Below are 21,301 nucleotides of genomic sequence, written 5' to 3'. Positions count from 1 at the left end.
ACACCAGAAATAAATACAGTTTTGATATTCCTAGAGTACGACTAAATCAAACCAGAAATGCTCTACAAATCAAGGGGCCCAGAATGTGGAATGACCTTCCCAACCATGTTAAAGACTGTACCTCTCTCAACCAGTTTAAGTTAAAAACGAAGCTATACCTAATAAATTCCATGTAACCCACCTTACCCCCCTGTTGTCAACCCATGTATATTTTTTGTTTTTTTGTTTTTCAAATCAACGCTGTTTGAATGTAATTTTCTGTAATAATTTGTAATTGTATTTGTGCTGCTTTTTCAACAATGTTCCCCCCTCTTTTACCTCTATTTTTTATATGTACTCATCACATCTTTTCTTTTTACCCATTAGTTTTAAGCTGTAGTCATTAATGTTTTTCCTGCCCGAAACGCTTTGCGTAATAGTGGCTTTAGGCATTGTATGTACTAGCTCTATCTATAAAGCCAACAAACTTTGTAAATCTCTTTATGTATGTACCTTACCTAAATAAAGATTATTATTATTATTATTATTACATGAGGAGAGAAGGTGTGTGTGTAGATAGAGCTCCAATTGTCCTAATACTGAAAATGAAAGCTGTAGTAAGTGAACTAGTGCTAGTGAGGGAGATATGTGGAGCTCTGAGGGCAAAGGTGGATTCTATGCGGAAGAAGCTACAACAGAGCTAAATCAGACGAATCACCGTCAAGAAGATGCGAATGAAGAACGCAGCAGTAGAAAGTCGTCGACCTGGAATGTTGTAATGGACTGGGGTCTTAAGAAGACCTTGACAAGGCCACCTACAGATATCATAAGGGCTTCCAATACATTTGTCGTGCCAGAGGACGAATGCTGTGTGGAGACGGTAGTTCTCTCGAAAGTCAAGTCAACGAAAGGAGCGTAGATCCCCTAAAGTGCTCACAGAGTAACGGAAGTACCTAATTAAATTTTAGTTGTTGGAGATTCACAGGTAAGGTATCTCGATATAACTTTTTGTGCCAGAGATAGGGGGAATAGGTTAAGGGTTTGCTATCGGGAGCAGGAATTGGTGATATTGTTAACTACATGAACGATATTATGGTTGGAAATGGGAACAAACCCATTATTTGTATCAGTGCTGGTGGAAATGATGTTGGACGAGTTAGGAGTGAGGAAAAGATATATAGGTTTAAGACAGCCAAATAACTAGTTAGGAGCAGGGGAGGAATCCTGATCATTTGTGGCATTCTTCCAAGAACGGGAGTTGGAAATGAATGATTGTCGAGGGCACTTGGTGTCAATTGCCGACTAGACAGATATTGCACATCAAATGCAATATCATTTATAGTTAACTGGGAACATTTCTATGGAAGAAATGACATGTATGCTCAGAATGGCGTACATCTATGCAGAGCTGGGGTTGTTGCTGTTGCCAACTCGTTGGAACCTGTGGTGGGAAGGATATGTTTGGGTTTAAACTGTTAGTAGACAGATATATGGGAATTGATATTTGAGAAAGGAGGTAATAAATTTACGTATTTGCGGGAGAAACAACTTGGCAAAACTATCAGGGAAGGAGTAGAGCCTTAAAATAACAATTCACTTTGGGTATATTATATGATCAGTAGGAGTCTAAGAACCAAAAATAAACGATTTAAATACTCTTGTCTGCACAGAAAAAAATAGATATTATTGCACTTGCCGAAACATGGATGAATGAAGAAAACAGCGAACTTTTAACTGAATATCAAATAAATGGATTTAAACTCTTTCAAATAGATAAATTAGACGAGGAGGGGGAGTAGCATATATGTTAGGGAAAATTTGGAGTGAAGTCTCAAAGTGGAAATCTAAATTGAGCCCCACACACAAACTATTTGTCTAGAAATAAACGAAAATGTACTTAATCTTATAATAGTAGTTATATACAGACCACCAAATTTAGACAGAATGGAAGCAAAGCATCTTTGGGATGAAATATCTAGAGTATCTAGGTCTATCAGTATTTGTGTCATGGTTGACTTAAATTTTAGAGGAATAAACTGAATTAACAGAACAGGGAATAACGAAGCAGAAGATTTTTTAGAATTAATTGACGATTGCTTTCTTACGCAACACATTAAGGAACCAACACGGGAAAATAATATTTTAGATTTAGTGTTAACTAACAGGGAAACACAAAAAATGACATCAAAATATGGAGTGAGTTAGAGAACAGTGATCACAAAGAAATCAGATTTAGCATAGAATGGAATAGATCTGTAGGAAAAAAATCTGTAAAGTGCCAGATTTTCTAAAAGCTGATTTTAATAGCCTAAGAAATTTTTAGGGTCAAATAGATTTTAAAGTCTTGGGCATAGGGGGTGGGCCGGTCTTGGAGCGAGATGTGAACCCAGCGATGGGTGATGTAAAAAGGGATTTCGATGTGGATTCAAAATATAACTTATTCAAAAATATTCTAAGCAAAGCACAGGAACGTATTATACCATACAGATTGAATAGATCGAATAATAAAGACCGGAAATGGATAACAAAGGACCTGAAGAACCTTATAGGTAGAAAGAGAACTTGGTACCAAAGTATAAAGATTGGGGAAATTTGTTTAGAACAAGAATTCGTACAACTGGTTAAAAAAGTTAAAAAAAGAGATAAGGAGAGCAAAAAAGAAACTATGAAGTTCATATTGCAGGGCAAGCAAAGGCAAATCGTAAAGTTTTTTCAGTTATATCGAACAAAGATTAGGGAAAGGATAGATCCATTAAAAATTGAAACAGGTCAGATAACGGATAATGATGAAGATATGAGTAGTATTTTTAATAAATATTTTTTCTCTGGATTTACTTAAAAAGAACTTAACTCTATGCCTTTAGCCGAACAAGTCTATGTGGGTGGGGACGAGGACAGGTTGACTAGTTTAACAGATACCTGGGATGATGTTATTAAACAAATAGTGAAAATCAAACCAAACAAATCCCCAGGGCCAGACGAAGTGTTTGCCAGGGTGCTCAAAGAATGCAAAGAAGAGTTTTGTGATCCATTGTCTTCCATATTTAATAAATCATTAGAGTCAGGCAGAGTGCCAGAGTCGTGGAAGGTTGCTAATGTGGTACCAATTTTTAAGAAAGGAGATAGATCACTTGCATCAAACTATCAGCCAATTAGCCAAACGTCTATTGTGGGAAAGTTACTTGAATCAATAATTGCAAATACTATTCGACTTCATCTTAAAAACATAAATTAAAGAATGATTCACCACATGGTTTTACAAATGGCCGTTCATGTTTAACAATTTTGCTATCATTTTATTCCTGCATAATTGAAGCAGTTGATAGTGTTTGTGATGTTGTGTACCTTGACTTCAGCAAAGCTTTTGATACAGTGCCACTTGAAAGACTGATTAAAATGATAGAGGTTCATGGTATTGGTCTGCTATATTAAGTTGCAGGCGATGAGTCACAATAACGTGGCTAAAGTATGTTGACCAGACCACACACTAGAAGGTGAAGGGACGACGACGTTTCGGTCCGTCCTGGACCATTCTCAAGTCGATTGTCTTGATTGTCTCAGACAATCGACTTGAGAATGGTCCAGGACGGACCGAAACGTCGTCATCTCTTCACCTTCTAGTGTGTGGTCTGGTCAACAATCAATATATTAAGTTGCATTAGGGCATGACTATACCAAAGGAAATAGAGAGTTAAGGGGACGTCTGGTTGGCATCTGGGTCCAAAAATGCAAAAATGAAAACTCGTTCGATTTCAATCAAACTTTTTTGACAAGTTCTATATGAAAGGTGTTTCATCTGGTCCAAGTTTCAGCATCGTAGCATAAATAGGGAGGGAGGAAAAAAATATTGAAGTAGTTGTGAAAATTATGCAAAAATGGTCAAAATCGATTATCAATCAAAAGTGTCAACTGAAATCATAACTACGACTCTTTGCTATCACAATAGCATATATTAAACAAATATTATAATTAGTTTAATTGGAAAAAATTTTAAGAAAAAAAAAAAGGATTTTTCTTTTTTTTTATTTTTTTTTTCCTTTTTTTTGCGATTTGCATCAAACTTACACACCTGACTGTACGTAAGCCTATCTGTAAGGATGCCAATTTTGGAGAAAATTGGTTGATGTCAACCTCAGCCACAGATTTTAGAACCTTAGACTTCATTCATTTCTGTTTTTTTTCGATTGACACAAACGTTTACAAAACTGATTCCTTTTTTATTCAATTTACATGAAACGTACACAGTATATGTGGAGGGCATGTCTCTACATTGGGGGCTTTCGTTTTTCTCTAAGTTCATTTATTGATTTTATAATAGCAATAAACATGCCATATTGGCAAAAAAAAATTTGGGGAACTTTGAACATTTGTATTAGGAAAACTAAAGATGTTTTGGAATTCTAAATCCCCAAATCCTTTATTATATGCTAATGTGTCAGAAAAGTGTCACAGAATAATTATATCTGAAACGTGTGTTCTGAATTGTGAACTTGAAAATACGTAAAAAAACGTTGAAAAAAAAAACTCCCTTTCTATTTAGGCTGCAGTACTGAAACTTGGGACAATTTAAGCACTTTTCATATACAACTAGAAAATTAATATTGGTTGACATTGAACAACTTTCACTATAATAACCAGCCGCCCCCTTAATATAAATGGGGTTAAGTCAGACTTGGAAAATGTTGTGTTCAAAATGAAAATGTTCATAATATATATAAATGATTTAGATTCAGGTTTGAGCAGCAACATTTGCAAATTTGCCGATGATACAAAACCCGAAAAGAAATAAACACGGAAAAAGACTCATTATCACTTCAAGGCGATCTTCATAGGGTTTTGAAATGGTCAAAAGATTGGCAGATGCAGTTTGATGCTAACAAATGTAAGGTTTTGAGGATTGGTAATGATGATAGAGTTTCAAGATACGAACTAGATGGCGTTGAGATGACGAGGACAGACTGTGAAAGGGATCTGGGCCTTATGATTAGTAAGAATTTAAAACCAAAAAATCAATGCATAAATATATGTAATAAGGTAAATAAGACACTGGAATTTATAAATCGAAGCGTTAGTAACAAGACACCTGGTGTTGTTCTTCTATTTAGCTATATCTTGCTCTGGTTAGGCCCAGTTTAGATTATGCAGTTCAGTTTTGGTCACCGTACTATAGAATGGATATAAATTCACTTGAACGTGTCAGCGTAGGAAGACAAAGTTGATCCCCCAAATTAAAAACCTGTTGTATGAAGAAAGATTAGCAGGACTTAAATTGCATTCGCTGGAAAGGCGAAGAGTTAGGGGGGAGGGGGCTGACAGTTAGAAGGTTTATAAGTGGACATAACAAAGGAGATATTAATAGGGGCAGTAAAAGAATCAACACAAGACAGAGCAGATTTTTTTTTTTCATAAACTTATCCAAACAGATTTGGATAAGTTTAGATTTCGGAAAGGCCTGAGTAAATACTGGTTCAGTAACAGGGTTGTTGATTTTTGGAACCTGTCCCTTTATTGTTTCAAGCGTGGGTTGGACGTGTATATGAATGGGATTGGGTGGATGTAAGGAGGAACTGCCTCGTATGGGCCAATAGACCTTCTGCAGGTACCTTTATTCTTATGTTTTGATATTAATTTGTTAAACATGAATGACCATTTGTAAAACCATGTTATGAATCAATTATTAATTTATGTTTTTCAAGAAGAAGACGAAGGTATTTGCAATTATCGATTCAAGTAACTTTCCCACAATAGAGGTGGGAAATTTGCCGATAGTTTGAAGCAAGTGATCAATTTCCAGTCTTAAAAACTGGTACCACATTATCAACGTTCCATGACTCTGGCACTCTGCCTGACTGTAATGATTTATTAAATATGGTAGACGGTGGCTCACAAAGCTCCTCTTTGCATTCTTTAAACACCCTGGCAAACATCGTCTGGCCTTGGGGATATTTTTTTGGCTCGAGTTTCACTATTTGTTCAATAACAGCCTCCCTGGTAACTGCTACACTAATCAACCTGTCCTCGTCCCCACCCATATAGACTTATTCTGCTGAAGGCATATTGTTAAGTTCCTCTTCAGTAAATACGGAGATAAAATATTTATTAAAAATGCCACTCATCTCTTCGTCATTATCAGTTACTGACCTGTCTCACTTTTTAGTGGACCTATCCTTTCCCTTATCTTGTTTTCGATATTTGCCCTCCTTATCTCTTTTTTTATCATTTCTATCCAGTTGGACGAATTCTTGTTCTAAACTGACTTCCCTCATTCTATATCTTTTTGTGCAAAGCTCTTTTTCCACCTGTAAGGTTCTTCATATCCATTGATATCCATTTCGGGTCATTGGTATTTGATCTATTCAATTTGTATGCTATAGTACGTTCCTGTGCTTTGCTTAGTATATTTGTAAATAAGTTATACTTTGAATCCACATCAAAATCCTTTTTTACACCACCTAAGACCTCATGCAGAGTCAACCTCAGTCCTCAGTCCTCAGTCAGGCGCAGACAGCCACAGTGAGAGGGTGTGTTAGCCGGAGCTCCTGAGTGTAGTTATATTATCATAGTAATATGGAAGTTGTAGTGAAGGACCTGATGACTCTAGTTGGAGCCCTGAGGACAGAGTTGGACTCTCTACGGGAGGAGGTACGACAGCTGAAACAACATCGAAAAGAAACGAAGGAGGAGACCAGTAGTAAAACGACCTCGTCTTGGAAAGTTGTAAAGGACAGGGGCCTTAAGAAGACTTTGATAAAGCCGCCTACAGACGCCCTAAGAACTTCTAATTCATTTGCCGTATTGGAGGACGAGTGCTGTGGTGAGACTGAGGATCACGCGAAAGAGGAGCAACGATGCGCAGGTCCCTCAGAGAGTAAAGGAAATACCTAAGCGAACTTTAGTTGTGTGAGATTCCCAGATAAGGTATATGGATAGAACGTTTTGTGCTAGAGATAAGGGGAACAGGTTAAGGGTTTGCTATCCCGGAGCTGGTATTGGTGATATTATAAACAACATGAATGAGAATGATATTATGGCTGAAAATGGGAACAATCCCGTTATTTGCATTAGCGCGGGAGGAAATGATGTTGGTCGAGTTAGGAGTGAGGAACTGATTCAGAGGTATAAAATAGCCATATACTTAGTTAGAAGCAAGGGAGGAATCCCGATCATATGTGGCATTCTTCCAAGAAAGGGAGTGGGAAATGAATGGATGTCGAGGGCACTTGGTGTCAATTGCCGGCTGGAAAGATATTGCAAATCAAATGCAATATCTTTCATAGACAACTGGGAACACTTCTATGGAAGAAATGAAATGTATGCTCGGGATGGGGTGCATCTATCGAGGACTGGGGTTGTTGTTGTTGCGAACTCGTTGGAACCAGTGGTTAGAGGCGTTTGTTTGGGTTTAAACTGTTAGTAGATAGTGGTATGGGAATTGATTTGGAGGAAGGAAGTAATAAAAGTATGTGTTTGTAGGAGAAAATAATTGGCAAAATGATCAGGGAAAGAGAAGGGCCTCAAATTAACATAAGAACATAACAATTCACTTAGGGTATATTACACTAACACTAGAAGTCTAAGAAATACAATAAACGAATTAAATGCTCTTGTATGCACAGAAAAAATAAATATTATTGTATTACCGAAACGTAGATGAATGTAGAAAATAGAGAGCTATTAGCTGAATATCAAATAAATGGATTTGAACTATTTCACACAGACATATTAGACGCAGAGGGGGAATAGCCATATATGTTACGGACAATATGAAATGTAGTCTCAAAGAGTGAAGGATTTGGTGAGTCTGGTTGGAGCTCTGAGAGCAGAGATGAATTCCCTGCAGGAGGAGGTACGACGGCTGAGACTTCGGGAGGAAACGAAGGAGGAGACCAGTGTTGACGGGACTTCATCGTGGAGAGTCGTGAAGGACAGGGGTCTTAAGAAGACCGTTACAAGGCCACCTACAGACGCCCTAAGGACAGCAAATTCATTTGCCGTGTTGGACGAGTGCTGTGGTGAGCCTGCAGTTAACTCGGAACGGAAACCAGCGAGGAGCGGCGGAGCGCAGGCCCCTCAGGCTGCTCAGATAGAGTCACAGGTAATGATGATAGAGTTACAAAATACGAGCTAGATGGTGTTGAGATAAGAACATAAGAACAAAGGCAACTGCAGAAGGCCTATTGGCCCATACGAGGCAGCTCCTATTTATAACCACCCAATCCCACTCACATACTTGTCCAACCCGCGCTTGAAACAATCGAGGGACCCCACCTCCAACACGTTACGTGGTAATTGGTTCCACAAATCAACAACCCTGTTACTGAACCAGTATTTACCCAAGTCTTTCCTAAATCTAAACTTATCCAATTTATACCCATTGTTTCGTGTTCTGTCTTGTGTTGATACTTTTAATACCCTATTAATATCCCCTTTGTTATGTCCATTCATCCACTTGTAAACCTCTATCATGTCACCCCTAACTCTTCGCCTTTCCAGTGAATGCAACTTAAGCTTTGTTAATCTTTCTTCATATGAAAGATTTCTAATTTGGGGAATTAACTTAGTCATCCTACGCTGGACACGTTCAAGTGAATTTATATCCATTCTATAATATGGCGACCACAACTGAACTGCATAATCTAAATGGGGCCTAACTAGAGCAAGATATAGCTTGAGAACCACACCAGGTGTCTTGTTACTAACGCTGCGATTAATAAATCCAAGTGTCCGATTTGCCTTATTACGAACATTTATGCATTGATCCTGGAAGAGAGGAAAAAAAGCATTTTATGTGTCTTCTAACCAAAGTCGGGCTCTTACCAGCCCTATCAAACCCCCCATACATTACGTCCTCCTATGATGGAGTGATAGACGGCCGACAGGCCTTAATAAAAACATATTGTCGGGTTTTGAAATGGTCAAAGGATTGGCAGATGCAGTTTAATGCTGATAAATGTAAAGTTCTGAGGTTAGGTAATGATGATAGAGTTACAAGATACGAGCTAGATGGTGTTGTGATTGCGAAGTCGGATTGCGAAAGGGATCTGGGAGTTATGATTAGTAAGAATTTAAAACAAAAGGATCAATGCATAAATGTTCGTAATAAGGCAAATATTTCATCTATGGGATATTATCCCATAGATATTTCATCTATGGGATGAAATATCTAGAGCATCTAGATCTAACAGTATTTATGTCATGGGTGACTTTAATTTTAGCGGAATAAACTGGTTGAACAAAACAGGGAATAGTGAAGCAGAAGATTTTCTAGAATTAATTGACGATTGCTTTCTTACGCAACACATTAAGGAACCAACACGGGAAAATAATATTTTAGATTTAGTGTTAACTAACAGGGAAACGCAAATTAATGACATCGAAATAGGGAGTGAGCTAGGGAGCAGTGATCACAAAGAAATCAGATTTAGCATAGAATGGAATAGACCAGTAGGAGAAAATTCTGTTAAAGTGCTAGATTTTCGTAAAGCTGATTTTAATAGCCTAAGAAATTTTTTGGGTCAAATTGATTGGAAAGTCTTGGGTATGGGGTGTGGGCCGGTCTTGGAGCGAGACATGAACCCAGCGATAGGTGACTTAAATGGGGATTTCGATGTGGATTCAATATATAACTTATTTAAGAATATTCTAAACAAAGCACAGGAACGTAGTATACCATACAAATTGAATAGATCGAATACTAATGACCCAAAGTGGATAACAAAGAATTTGAAGAACCTTATAGGTAAAAAGAGAGCTTGGTACAAAAGGATTAAAAATGGGGAGGTCACTTTAGAACAGGAATTCGTACAACTGGTTAGAAATGTTAAAAAAGAGATAAGGAAAGCAAAAAGAAACTATGAAGTTCGCATAGCAGGGCAAGCAAAGACAAATCCTAAAGGGTTTTTTCAGTTATATCGTACTAAGACTAGGGAAAGGATAGGTCCATTAAAAACTGAGACAGGTCAAATAACAGATAGTGATGAAGAGATGAGTAGTATTTTTAATAAATATTTTGTATCTGTATTTACTAAAGAGGAACTTAACAATATGCCTTCAGCCGAACAAGTCTATGTGGGTGGGGACGAGGACAGGTTGACGAGTTTAACAGTTACCAGGGAGGATGTTCTTAAACAAATAGTAAAACTCAAACCAAACAAATCCCCAGGGCCGGATGAAGTGTTTGCCAGGGTGCTTAAAGAATGCAAAGAGGAGCTTTGTGACCCACTGTCAACCATATTTAATAAATCAATAGAGTCAGGCAGAGTGCCAGAGTTTTGGAAAGTTGCTAATGTGATACCAGTTTTTAAGAAAGGAGATAGATCACTTGCGTCTAACTATCGACCAATTAGCCTAACGTCTATTGTGGGAAAGTTACTCGAATCTATAATAGCAAATAAAATTCGTCTTCATCTTGAAAAACATAAATTAATAATTGAGTCGCAACATGGTTTTATAAATGGCCGTTCATGTTTAACAAATTTGTTATCTTTTTATTCTAGCATTGTTGAGGCAGTTGATAGTGGTAAGGATTGCGATGTTGTATACCTTGACTTTAGCAAAGCTTTTGATACAGTGCCACATGAAAGACTGATTAAAAAGATAGAGTCTCATGGTATTGGGGGTGCTATATTAAGCTGGATTAGGGCATGGCTATACCAAAGGAAACAGAGAGTTAGTATAAATGGAATCAAGTCAGAGTGGGAAAATGTTGTAAGTGGAGTGCCTCAAGGCTCTGTCCTGGGACCTCTGTTGTTTATAATATATATAAATGATTTAGATTCAGGTTTGAGTAGCAACATTTGCAAATTTGCCGACGATACGAAAATCGGTAGGGAAATTAATTCGGAGGAGGACTCACTATCACTTCAAGTTGATCTAGATAGGGTTTTGAAATGGTCAAAGGATTGGCAGATGCAGTTTAATGCTGATAAATGTAAAGTTCTGAGGTTAGGTAATGATGATAGAGTTACAAGATACGAGCTAGATGGTGTTGTGATTGCGAAGTCGGATTGCGAAAGGGATCTGGGAGTTATGATTAGTAAGAATTTAAAACAAAAGGATCAATGCATAAATGTTCGTAACAAGGCAAATCGGACACTTGGATTTATTAATCGCAGCGTTAGTAACAAGACACCTGGTGTGGTTCTCAAGCTATATCTTGCTCTAGTTAGGCCCCATTTAGATTATGCAGTTCAGTTTTGGTCGCCATATTATAGAATGGATATAAATTCACTTGAACGTGTCCAGCGTAGGATGACTAAGTTAATTCCCCAAATTAGAAATCTTTCATATGAAGAAAGATTAACAAAGCTTAAGTTGCATTCACTGGAAAGGCGAAGAGTTAGGGGTGACATGATAGAGGTTTACAAGTGGATGAATGGACATAACCGGGGGGATATTAATAGGGTATTAAAAGTATCAACACAGGACAGAACACGAAACAATGGGTATAAATTGGATAAGTTTAGATTTAGGAAAGACTTGGGTAAATACTGGTTTAGTAACAGGGTTGTTGATTTGTGGAACCAATTGCCGCGTAACATTGTGGAGGTGGGGTCCCTCGATTGTTTCAAGCACGGGTTGGACAAGTATATGAGTGGGATTGGGTGGTTATAGAATAGGAGCTGCCTCGTATGGGCCAATAGGCCTTCTGCAGTTACCTTTGTTCTTATGTTCTTCTTATCCTTTTGTTTTAAATTCTTACTAATCATAACTCCCAGATCCCTTTCGCAATCTCAACACCATCTAGCTCGTATCTTGTAACTCTATCATCATTACCTAACCTCAGAACTTTACATTTATCAGCATTAAACTGCATCTGCCAATTCTTTGACCATTTCAAAACCCTATCTAGATCAACTTGAAGTGATAGTGAGTCCTCCTCCGAATTTATTTCCCTACCGAATTTCGTATCATCGGCAAATTTGCAAATGTTGCTACTCAAACCTGAATCTAAATCATTTATATATATTATAAACAACAGAGGTCCCAGGACAGAGCCTTGAGGCACTCCACTTACAACATTTTCCCACTCTGACTTGACTCCATTTATACTAACTCTCTGTTTCCTTTGGCATAGCCATGCCCTAATCCAGTTTAATATAGCACCCCCAATACCATGAGCCTCTATCTTTTTAATCAGTCTTTCATGTGGCACTGTATCAAAAGCTTTGCTAAAGTCAAGGTACACAACATCACAATCCTTACCACTATCAACTAGGAGTAATATATAGGCCACCAAATTTAGACAGAATGGAAGCAAAGCATCTATGGGATGAAATGTCTAGAGCATCTAGATCTAACAGTATTTATGTCATGGGTGACTTTAATTTTAGCGGAATAAACTGGTTGAACAAAACAGGGAATAGTGAAGCAGAAGATTTTCTAGAATTAATTGACGATTGCTTTCTTACGCAACACATTAAGGAACCAACACGGGAAAATAATATTTTAGATTTAGTGTTAACTAACAGGGAAACGCAAATTAATGACATCGAAATAGGGAGTGAGCTAGGGAGCAGTGATCACAAAGAAATCAGATTTAGCATAGAATGGAATAGACCAGTAGGAGAAAATTCTGTTAAAGTGCCAGATTTTCGAAAAGCTGATTTTAATAGCCTAAGAAATTTTTTGGGTCAAATTGATTGGAAAGGCTTGGGTATGGGGTGTGGGCCGGTCTTGGAGCGAGACATGAACCCAGCGATAGGTGACTTAAATGGGGATTTCGATGTGGATTCAATATATAACTTATTTAAGAATATTCTAAACAAAGCACAGGAACGTAGTATACCATACAAATTGAATAGATCGTATACTAATGACCCAAAGTGGATAACAAAGAATTTGAAGAACCTTATAGGTAAAAAGAGAGCTTGGTACAAAAGGATTAAAAATGGGGAGGTCACTTTAGAACAGGAATTCGTACAACTGGTTAGAAATGTTAAAAAAGAGATAAGGAAAGCAAAAAGAAACTATGAAGTTCGCATAGCAGGGCAAGCAAAGACAAATCCTAAAGGGTTTTTTCAGTTATATCGTACTAAGACTAGGGAAAGGATAGGTCCATTAAAAACTGAGACAGGTCAAATAACAGATAGTGATGAAGAGATGAGTAGTATTTTTAATAAATATTTTGTATCTGTATTTACTAAAGAGGAACTTAACAATATGCCTTCAGCCGAACAAGTCTATGTGGGTGGGGACGAGGACAGGTTGACGAGTTTAGCAGTTACCAGGGAGGATGTTCTTAAACAAATAGTAAAACTCAAACCAAACAAATCCCCAGGGCCGGATGAAGTGTTTGCTAGGGTGCTTAAAGAATGCAAAGAGGAGCTTTGTGACCCACTGTCAACCATATTTAATAAATCAATAGAGTCAGGCAGAGTGCCAGAGTTTTGGAAAGTTGCTAATGTGATACCAGTTTTTAAGAAAGGAGATAGATCACTTGCGTCTAACTATCGACCAATTAGCCTAACGTCTATTGTGGGAAAGTTACTCGAATCTATAATAGCAAATAAAATTCGTCTTCATCTTGAAAAACATAAATTAATAATTGAGTCGCAACATGGTTTTATAAATGGCCGTTCATGTTTAACAAATTTGTTATCTTTTTATTCTAGCATTGTTGAGGCAGTTGATAGTGGTAAGGATTGCGATGTTGTATACCTTGACTTTAGCAAAGCTTTTGATACAGTGCCACATGAAAGACTGATTAAAAAAATAGAGTCTCATGGTATTGGGGGTGCTATATTAAGCTGGATTAGGGCATGGCTATACCAAAGGAAACAGAGAGTTAGTATAAATGGAATCAAGTCAGAGTGGGAAAATGTTGTAAGTGGAGTGCCTCAAGGCTCTGTCCTGGGACCTCTGTTGTTTATAATATATATAAATGATTTAGATTCAGGTTTGAGTAGCAACATTTGCAAATTTGCCGATGATACGAAAATCGGTAGGGAAATTAATTCGGAGGAGGACTCACTATCACTTCAAGTTGATCTAGATAGGGTTTTGAAATGGTCAAAGGATTGGCAGATGCAGTTTAATGCTGATAAATGTAAAGTTCTGAGGTTAGGTAATGATGATAGAGTTACAAGATACGAGCTAGATGGTGTTGTGATTGCGAAGTCGGATTGCGAAAGGGATCTGGGAGTTATGATTAGTAAGAATTTAAAACAAAAGGATCAATGCATAAATGTTCGTAATAAGGCAAATCGGACACTTGGATTTATTAATCGCAGCGTTAGTAACAAGACACCTGGTGTGGTTCTCAAGCTATATCTTGCTCTAGTTAGGCCCCATTTAGATTATGCAGTTCAGTTTTGGTCGCCATATTATAGAATGGATATAAATTCACTTGAACGTGTCCAGCGTAGGATAAGAACATAAGAACATAAGAACAAAGGTAACTGCAGAAGGCCTATTGGCCCATACGAGGCAGCTCCTATTCTATAACCACCCAATCCCACTCATATACTTGTCCAACCCGTGCTTGAAACAATCGAGGGACCCCACCTCCACAATGTTACGCGGCAATTGGTTCCACAAATCAACAACCCTGTTACTGAACCAGTATTTACCCAAGTCTTTCCTAAATCTAAACTTATCCAATTTATATCCATTGTTTCGTGTTCTGTCCTGTGTTGATACTTTTAATACCCTATTAATATCCCCCCGGTTATGTCCATTCATCCACTTGTAAACCTCTATCATGTCACCCCTAACTCTTCGCCTTTCCAGTGAATGCAACTTAAGCTTTGTTAATCTTTCTTCATATGAAAGATTTCTAATTTGGGGAATTAACTTAGTCATCCTACGCTGGACACGTTCAAGTGAATTTATATCCATTCTATAATATGGCGACCAAAACTGAACTGCATAATCTAAATGGGGCCTAACTAGAGCAAGATATAGCTTGAGGATCACACCAGGTGTCTTGTTACTAACGCTGCGATTAATAAATCCAAGTGTCCGATTTGCCTTATTACGAACATTTATGCATTGATCCTTTTGTTTTAAATTCTTACTAATCATAACTCCCAGATCCCTTTCGCAATCCGACTTCGCAATCACAACACCATCTAGCTCGTATCTTGTAACTCTATCATCATTACCTAACCTCAGAACTTTACATTTATCAGCATTAAACTGCATCTGCCAATCCTTTGACCATTTCAAAACCCTATCTAGATCAACTTGAAGTGATAGTGAGTCCTCCTCCGAATTAATTTCCCTACCGATTTTCGTATCATCGGCAAATTTGCAAATGTTGCTACTCAAACCTGAATCTAAATCATTTATATATATTATAAACAACAGAGGTCCCAGGACAGAGCCTTGAGGCACTCCACTTACAACATTTTCCCACTCTGACTTGATTCCATTTATACTAACTCTCTGTTTCCTTTGGTATAGCCATGCCCTAATCCAGCTTAATATAGCACCCCCAATACCATGAGACTCTATTTTTTTAATCAGTCTTTCATGTGGCACTGTATCAAAAGCTTTGCTAAAGTCAAGGTATACAACATCGCAATCCTTACCACTATCAACTGCCTCAACAATGCTAGAATAAAAAGATAACAAATTTGTTAAACATGAACGGCCATTTATAAAACCATGTTGCGACTCAATTATTAATTTATGTTTTTCAAGTTTTTCAAGATGACTAAGTTAATTCCCCAAATTAGAAATCTTTCATATGAAGAAAGATTAACAAAGCTTAAGTTGCATTCACTGGAAAGGCGAAGAGTTAGGGGTGACATGATAGAGGTTTACAAGTGGATGAATGGACATAACCGGGGGGATATTAATAGGGTATTAAAAGTATCAACACAGGACAGAACACGAAACAATGGATATAAATTGGATAAGTTTAGATTTAGGAAAGACTTGGGTAAATACTGGTTCAGTAACAGGGTTGTTGATTTGTGGAACCAATTGCCGCGTAACATTGTGGAGGTGGGGTCCCTCGATTGTTTCAAGCACGGGTTGGACAAGTATATGAGTGGGATTGGGTGGTTATAGAATAGGAGCTGCCTCGTATGGGCCAATAGGCCTTCTGCAGTTACCTTTGTTCTTATGTTCTTATGTTATGTTAACTGCCTCAACTATGCTAGAATAAAAAGATAACAAATTTGTTAAACATGAACGGCCATTTATAAAACCATGTTGCGACTCAATTATTAATTTATGTTTTTCAAGGTGAAGACGAATTTTATTTGCTATTATAGATTCGAGTAACTTTCCCACAATAGACGTTAGGCTAATTGGTCGATAGATAGACGCAAGTGATCTATCTCCTTTCTTAAAAACTGGTATCACATTAGCAACTTTCCAAAACTCTGGCACTCTGCCTGACTCTATTGATTTATTAAATATGGTTGACAGTGGGTCACAAAGCTCCTCTTTGCATTCTTTAAGCACCCTGGCAAACACTTCATCCGGCCCTGGGGATTTGTTTGGTTTGAGTTTTACTATTTGTTTAAGAACATCCTCCCTGGTAACTGCTAAACTCGTCAACCTATCCTCGTCCCTATCCTTATAGACTTGTTCGGCTGAAGGCATATTGTTAAGTTCCTCTTTAGTAAATACAGATACAAAATATTTATTAAAAATACTACTCATCTCTTCATCACTATCTGTTATTTGACCTGACTCAGTTTTTAATGGACCTATCCTTTCCCTAGTCTTAGAACGATATAACTGAAAAAAACCTTTAGGATTTGTCTTTGCTTGCCCTGCTATGCGAACTTCATAGTTTCTTTTTGCTTTCCTTATCTCTTTTTTAACATTTCTAAACAGTTGTACGAATTCCTGTTCTAAAGTGACCTCCCCATTTTTAATCCTTTTGTACCAAGCTCTCTTTTTACCTATAAGGTTCTTCAAATTCTTTGTTATCCACTTTGGGTCATTAGTATTCGATCTATTCAATTTGTATGGTATACTACGTTCCTGTGCTTTGTTTAGAATATTCTTAAATAAGTTATATTGAATCCACATCGAAATCCCCATTTACGTCACCTATCGCTGGGTTCATGTCTCGCTCCAAGACCGGCCCCCACCCCATACCCAAGACTTTCCAATCAATTTGACCCAAAGAATTTCTTAGGCTATTAAAATCAGCTTTTCGAAAATCTGGCATTTTAACAGAATTTTCTCCAACAGGTCTATTCCATTCTATGCTAAATCTGATTTCTTTGTGATCACTGTTCCCTAGCTCACTCCCTATTTCGATGTCATTAATTTGTGTTTCCCTGTTAGTTAACACTAAATCAAAAATATTATTTTCCCGTGTTGGTTCCTTAATGTGTTGCGTAAGAAAGCAATCGTCAATTAATTCTAGAAAATCTTCTGCTTCACTATTCCCTGTTTTGTTCAACCAGTATATTCCACTAAAATTAAAGTCACCCATGACGTAAATACTGTTAGATCTAGATGCCCTAGATATTTCATCCCATAGATGCTTTGCTTCCATTCTGTCTAAATTTGGTGGCCTATATATAACTCCTATTATAATATTATTTGCTTTTTCGTATAATTCTATCCAAATAGTTTCTGAGTGTGGCTCAGTTTTGATTCCCTCTTTGAGACTACATTTCAAACTGTCCCTAACATATATGGCTACTCCCCCTCCTCGTCTAATATATCTATCTGTGTGAAATAGTTTAAATCCATTTATTTGATATTCAGCTAATAGTTCTCTATTTTCTACATTCATCCACGTTTCGGTAAGTGCAATAATATCTATTTTTCCTTTGCATACAAGAGCATTTAATTCGTTAATTTTATTTCTTAGACTTCTACTGTTAGTGTAATATACCCTAAGTGAATTGTTATTTTGAGGCCCTTCTCTTTCCCTGATCGTTTTGCCAATTCCTTTCTCCCACAAACACATACTTTTATTATATCCTTCCTCCAAATCAATTCCCATACCTCTATCTACTAACAGTTTAAATCCAAACAAACACCTGTAACCACTTCTTCCAACGAGTTCGCAACAGCAACAACCCCAGCTCTCGATAGATGCACCCCATCACGAGCATACATTTAATTTCTTCCATAGAAGTGTTCCCAGTTGTCTATGAAAGATATTGCATTTGATTTGCAATATCTTTCCAGCAGGCAATTGACACCAAGTGCCCTTGACATCCATTCACTTCCCACTCCCTTTCTTGGAAGAATGCCACATATGATCGGGATTCCTCCCTTGCTCCTAACTAATTCAATGGCTGTCCTGAATCTCTGTATTAGTTCCTCACTCCTAACTCGTCCAACATCATTACCCCCTGCACTAATACAAATAATGGGTTTGTTCCCATTTCCCGTCATAATATCATTCATGTTTCCAACATTATCACCAATTCCAGCTCCCGGGTAGCAAACCCTTAATCTGTTCCCCCTGTCTCTGGCACAAAACGTTCTGTCTAAATACCTCACCTGGGAATCTCCCACAACCAAAATTCGCTTCAATTCTCCCTTTTCCTTTCGAGCAGTTTGAGGGACCTGCGCTTTAATGCTCCTCGTTACTTTGTCTTTGCCACCTCGTTGAACAACAGGTTCAACACAGCACTCGTCCTCTAATACGTCAAATGCGTTAAAAGTCCTTAGGTGTAGGCTATTAGTTGTCGGTTTTGCAAAGGTCTTCTTAAGACCCTTGTCTTTCACAACTTGCCAAGACGAGGACTTCTTAATACTGGACCCGTCAGTCCTTAATGAGGTCCCGTCAACACTGGCCTCCTCCTTCGTTTCCTCCCGAAGTCCCAGCCGTCGCACCTCCTCACGCAGGGAATCCATCTCTGCTCTCAGAGCTCCAACCATACTCACCAAATCCCTCACTAATCCCTCCATTATTGCAATAATAATGTTATTAGAATCGGAGCTCCAGCTAACACAACCTCTCACTATGACTGCACCTGACTGAATGAATGGGTGAATGGGAGATTGCGAAAGGGATCTGGGAGTTATGATTAGTAAGAATTTAAAACAAAAGGATCAATGCATAAATGTTCGTAATAAGGCAAATCGGATTTATTAATCGCAGCATTAGTAACAAGACACCTGGTGTGGTTCTCAAGCTATATCTTGCTCTAGTTAGGCCCCATTTAGACTATGCAGTTCAGTTTTGGTCGACATATTATAGAATGTATATAAATTCACTTGAACGTGTCCAGCGTAGGATGACTAAGTTAATTCCCCAAACTAGAAATCTTTCATATGAAGAAAGATTACCAAACCTTAAGTTGCATTCACTGGAAAGGCGAAGAGTTAGGGGTGACATGATAGAGGTTTACAAGTGGGTGAATGGACATAACAAAGGGGATATTAATAGGGTATTAAAAGTATCAACACAAGACAGAACACGAAACAATGGGTATAAATTGGATAAGTTTAGATTTAGGAAAGACTTGGGTAAATACTGGTTCAGTAACAGGGTTGTCGATTTGTGGAACCAATTGCCGCCTAACATTGTGGAGGTGGGGTCCCTCGATTGTTTCAAGCATGGGATGGACATGTATATGAATGAGGATTGGGTGGTTATAAATAGGAGCTGCCTCGTATGGGCCAATAGGCCTTCTGCAGTTGCCTTTGTTCTTATGTTCTTCTTATGTAACATAAGAACAAAGGCAACTGCAGAAGGCCTATTGGCCCATACGAGGCAGCTCCTATCTATCACCACCCAATCCCACTCATATACTTGTCCAACCCGCGCTTGAAACAATCGAGGGACCCCACCTCTTCCACGTTACGCGGCAATTGGTTCCACAAATCAACAACCCTGTTACTGAACCAGTATTTACCCAAGTCTTTCCTAAATCTAAACTTATCCAATTTATACCCATTGTTTCGTGTTCTGTCTTGTGTTGATACTTTTAATACCCTATTAATATCCCCTTTGTTATGTCCATTCACCCACTTGTAAACCTCTATCATGTCACCCCTAACTCTTCGCCTTTCCAGTGAATGCAACTTAAGGTTTGGTAATCTTTCTTCATATGAAAGATTTCTAGTTTGGGGAATTAACTTAGTCATCCTACGCTGGACACGTTCAAGTGAATTTATATACATTCTATAATATGTCGACCAAAACTGAACTGCATAGTCTAAATGGGGCCTAACTAGAGCAAGATATAGCTTGAGAACCACACCAGGTGTCTTGTTACTAACGCTTCGATTAATAAATCCCAGTGTCCTATTCGCCTTATTACGAACATTCATGCATTGATCCTTTTGTTTTAAATTCTTACTAATCATAACTCCCAGATCCCTTTCGCAATCCGACTTCGCAATCTCAACACCATCTAGCTCGTATCTTGTAACTCTATCATCATTACCTAACCTCAGAACTTTACATTTATCAGCATTAAACTGCATCTGCCAATCCTTTGACCATTTCAAAACCCTATCTAGATCAACTTGAAGTGATAGTGAGTCCTCCTGCGAATTAATTTCCCTACCGATTTTCGTATCTTCGGCAAATTTGCAAATGTTGCTACTCAAACCTGAATCTAAATCATTTATATATATTATAAACAACAGAGGTCCCAGGACAGAGCCTTGAGGCACTCCACTTACAACATTTTCCCACTCTGACTTGACTCCATTTATACTAACTCTCTGTTTCCTTTGGTATAGCCATGCCCTATAAAGTTCTGAGGCTAGGTAATGATGATAGAGTTACAAGATACGAGCTAGATGGTGTTGAGATTATGAAGTCGGATTGCGAAAGGGATCTGGGAGCTATGATTAGTAAGAATTTAAAACAAAAGGATCAATGCATGAATGTTCGTAATAAGGCGAATAGGACACTGGGATTTATTAATCGAAGCGTTAGTAACAAGACACCTGGTGTGGTTCTTAAGCTATATCTTGCTCTGGTTAGGCCCCATTTAGATTATGCAGTTCAGTTTTGATCGCCATATTATAGAATGGATATAAATTCACTTGAACGTGTCCAACGTAGGATGACTAAGTTAATTCCCCAAATTAGAAATCTTTCATATGAAGAAAGATTAACAAAGCTTAAGTTGCATTCACTGGAAAGGCGAAGAGTTAGGGGTGACATGATAGAGGTTTACAAGTGGGTGAATGGACATAACAGGCGGGATATTAATAGGGTATTAAAAATATCAACACAAGACAGAACACGAAACTATGGGTATAAATTGGATAAGTGTAGATTTAAGAACATAAGAACATAAGAACAAAGGTAACTGCAGAAGGCCTATTGGCCCATACGAGGCAGCTCCTATTCTATAACCACCCAATCCCACTCATATACTTGTCCAACCCGTGCTTGAAACAATCGAGGGACCCCACCTCCACAATGTTA

Source organism: Procambarus clarkii, chromosome 34, assembly GCF_040958095.1.
Source record: "Procambarus clarkii isolate CNS0578487 chromosome 34, FALCON_Pclarkii_2.0, whole genome shotgun sequence".
In the NCBI taxonomy this organism is placed as follows: domain Eukaryota; kingdom Metazoa; phylum Arthropoda; class Malacostraca; order Decapoda; family Cambaridae; genus Procambarus; species Procambarus clarkii.
This window is presented reverse-complemented; position numbering follows the sequence as displayed.